Genomic DNA, 3,907 nt, shown 5'->3' with positions numbered 1-3,907 from the left:
GCTGCAGATTGTCGTGTGGAGTGAGTGGAGATGATTGATGTGAAGTGTCGAGCCAGGTCCCTGGCACACAGCTAGCACTCTGGAAAGCAGGACCCCCACCTACCCCTGCCACCTGTGTGCTCCAGGCTTTCTTGCCTCCAGGCCTTCACCCTTGCTGCTCCCTCCTGCCAAGCACTCTGCCCATTGCCCTCCTGCAACCTGGGTCTGTGCCAAACTTGGAGCCCCAGAAAGGGAGCACCCAGGAAGCGGGGATGCCAAGCAGTCCCAGCATGGGGCCTGGAGCACAGGCCCAGGAAACCCTTGCAGGATGTGGTCTGTGGGTGGCAAGTGCCTGGGCTCACTTCCTCTTCTCCCTCAGTGGGCACAGCAACACTGCCCCAGAACTAGACAGACAGGGAATGTGTCAGTGCTGGAGACAGCTCTGCAGGGGACCGGGGACCCACAGCACTTTATTCATTCACTAGCACTGCAGACAGATGCTCTCCAGCTTCACAGCCACCCCAGGCCAGGCCATGTTCTCTCCCTTCTGGGTGACTGCAGGGGATGCCTTCTTTCCTGGCTTCCTCTCCTCCCCGACAGCCCATCTCCACTCCTGGGACTCTCTATGGCATGTAGCCATTGCAGCAAACAATTTGGTAGTTTCTCTTCTTTCTTTCTTTTTTTTTTTTTTCTGAGACAAAGTCTCTAAAAAATGCTGTGTTGCCCAAACTGGCCTTGAACTCCTGGGCTCCAGTGATCCTCCCACCTCAGCCTCCTAAGTAACCAGGGCTATAGGCACACCAGCACACTCAGCTACTCTGGCAGTTTCTGATAAGGTTATAAATTTCTTATAAGATTAAACACAACACTATGAGCCAGCAATTGCACGCTCAGGTAATTGGCCAGAGAGAAATGAAAATGTTTGTTCACCCAAAGACTTGTGAATGGCAATGATATTCATACAGTCCAAAATGGAAACAGCCCTGGTTGTATCTGTCAATAGGAGAATGGAAAAACAGATGGAAGGACTGCAACTCACAGGTGAAAAGGAACCGGCCACGTGAGGCTCCAAACCAAGGGGGCAGAGGGGTGTGTCTCCAAAACACCGAGCCCAGTGACAGAAGCCAGAGCCACAGATCCACAGATGCCCTGCAGTGGGTCCCTTTACATGGACTTCAAAGTCAGGCAGAGTGAATTGAGGGTCATGGGAATAGGAGCAGTGGTTGCCTCCAGAGGTGAAGTGGGATGGGGTGAGGTAGAGTGGGGTGGGGTGGAATGGGGGATGGGGTGAGGTGGAGTGGGGTGCAGGATGGGGTGGGGGTTGGGGTGAAGTGGAGTGGGGTGGGGGATGGGGTGGGGTGGGTGGAATGAGGTGGGGTGAATGAATGGGGGATGGGGTGAGGTGGGCTGGGGTGGGGTGGGGTGAGGTGGGGTGGGGTGATGTGGGGTGCTGTGGGGTGGGTGGGGTGTGAGAGAACCCGCAGGATGGGAAGGGGCTCCATCCTTACCTGGGGCAGGCCACACCAGTGTGTGCCGTCGCATTTCACTGTAGGAAGTGTAGACCTCAGTAAAAATCCCAAGGAAAATCCCCAGACCCACTCAGGCTTCCTTCCTGCTTTGAACCACCCCACGGCCCCCACCACACTGCCACTAAGCCACACTCCTGGCAGCCTCTGAGATACCCCCTACCTGAACCTCCACCACTCTCCTCCTCTGCCTCCCTCTCTCCCAGCCTCTCTGGCCCCCTGGCTTTCCCTCCAACTCCAGGCTCCCCTCTTTCTGCCTCAGGGCCTTTGCCCCATCTTGCTCCCTGCCCCAGGCTCTTCCCCTCAGCCCTTCCCAGGACTGGCTCCTCCTCCCTAGGCCTCAGCTCCAGTGTCTCATCCCCAGAGCCCTTCCCAGACCACCATGTCTCAGACAGCCCCGGCTGCCTCCTCCCTCCCCTGCACCAGCCCTGAGCCATCGCCTCATTTTATTCTCATTCTAACTTGGATAACGGGTGAGTGGACCTTGATCATTTACATATTGACCTGTTTATGTCTGTTTTCACACTAGACTGCCCACTTCATGTGTCCCCAGGGCCTACAGCAGTGGCCAGCCCCATGGCAGATGTCCAACAAATTCTGCTGAATGAATGGAGCTGGAGCTGCCTACAATTTCCCCCCACACTCCCACCCTCCTTCCGCAAATGGCAAAACTAATCATTTGTGTAGCTGTGGAGAAAGGGGCCAGTCTTTAAGACTGTGCACTCGGCTCCACCCACAAGAGCCCCCTCCCCTCCCCATCTCCCCTGCAGAGACCTGGTTCCAAGCCCTGAGTGGATCCTTAGTGGCTCTGTAACCCAGAGAGGCCTCCGCCTTTCTCTGCCTCAGTCTCCTCATCGATGGCATGAGGTTAGCCAAGGTGACCTTCCAGCCCCGCTTCAACTGAAAAGTGCATATACTCACAGCGGGATGTTGTTAGCATACGAATTTGACTCAGCAGGTCTGGGGTGGGGTTGGAGATTCTGAATTTCTTTTTTATTTATTTATTTATTTATTATTTCTATTTATTATTATTTATTATTATTATTATTATTATTGAGATGGAGTTTTGCTCTTGTTGCCCAGGCTGGAGTGCAGTGGTGCGATCTCGGCTTACTGCAACCTCCGCCTCCTGGGTTCAAGTGATTCTCCTGCCTCAGCCTCCCGAGTAGCTGGGATTACAGGCACGCGCCACCATGCCCGGCTAATTTTGTGTTTTTAGTAGAGATGGGGTTTCTCCATGTTGGTCAGGCTGATCTCAAACTCACAACCTCAGGTGATCTGCCCGCCTCAGCCTCCCGAAGTGCTGCGATTACAGGGGTGAGCCACTGCACCCGGCCTTCTATTTATTATTTATATTTATATGTATTTATTTATTTATTTTTGAGACAGTGTCTTGCTCTGTCACCCAAGCTGGAGTGCAGTGGCACAATCACAGCTCACTGCAGCCTCGACCTTCTAGGCTCAAGCCATTCTTTCACCTCAGCCTCCCAAGTAGCTGGGACTATAGGCATGAGCCACCATGCTCAGCTAATTTTTGTATTTTTTGTAGAGACGAGGGTTTCACCATGTTGCCCAGGCTGGTTTCAAACTCCTGAGCTCAAGCAGTCCACCTGCCTTGGCCTCCCAAAGTGCTGGGATTACAGGTGTGAGCCATCACGCCCCGCATTTTTATTTTGTTTATTTTTTTATTTTTATTTTTTTGAGACAGTCTCACTCAGGTTGGAGTGCAATGGTGTGATCTCGGCTCACTGCAACCTCCGCCTCCTGGGTTCAAACGATTCTCCTGCCTCAGCCTCCGGAGTGGCTGGGATTACAGGCGCCTGCCACTACACCCAGCTAATTTTTGTATGTTTAGTAGAGATGGAGTTTCACCATGTTGGCCAGGCTGGTCTCGAACCCCTGACCTCGTGATCTGCCCGCCTCAGCCTCCCAACGTGCTGGGATTACAGGTGTGAGCCACTGCGCCCAGCCAAGCCAAAAGCCTACAGCACCCATTATTTCCAGGCGGTCTCCCATCTAAGTACTAACCAGGCCCAAACCTGCTTAGCTTCCGAGATCAGGCGCGTTCAGGGTGGTATGGCCATAGACTGCTTTTTTAAAATAGAGATGAGGTGTCTCTATGTTGCCCAGGTTGATCTCAAACTTCTGGGCTCAAGCAACCCTCCAGCCTTAGCCTCCCCAATTGCTGGTATTACAGGTATGAGCTACTGCGCCAAGATTCTGAATCTCTAACAAGCTTCTGGGAGACACCCCAGGCTGTGGGTCCACAAGCCACAAAAGGAGTCCTGAGAATGCAGGCAAGAGGCTCTCAAAGACTGGCCTCCAGACTAGCAGCTTCACCTGGGAACTTGTTAGAAAAGCAAAGCCCCAGCCCAACCCAGACCTCCTGAATCAGAAACTCT

At 53.3% G+C, this 3,907-nt stretch overlaps 1 pseudogene; it reads right to left on the bottom strand.

Annotated features, from left to right (window-relative positions):
• Window positions 1-3,484: 3,484 nt before the first annotated feature.
• On the bottom strand, window positions 3,485-3,593 carry LOC116467704 (5S ribosomal RNA; annotated as a pseudogene).
• Between the last annotated feature and the right edge of the window lie 314 nt (window positions 3,594-3,907).

This window comes from Hylobates moloch, unplaced genomic scaffold, assembly GCF_009828535.3.
Source record: "Hylobates moloch isolate HMO894 unplaced genomic scaffold, HMol_V3 SCAFFOLD_4, whole genome shotgun sequence".
Taxonomy (NCBI): domain Eukaryota; kingdom Metazoa; phylum Chordata; class Mammalia; order Primates; family Hylobatidae; genus Hylobates; species Hylobates moloch.
This window is presented reverse-complemented; position numbering and strand designations above follow the sequence as displayed.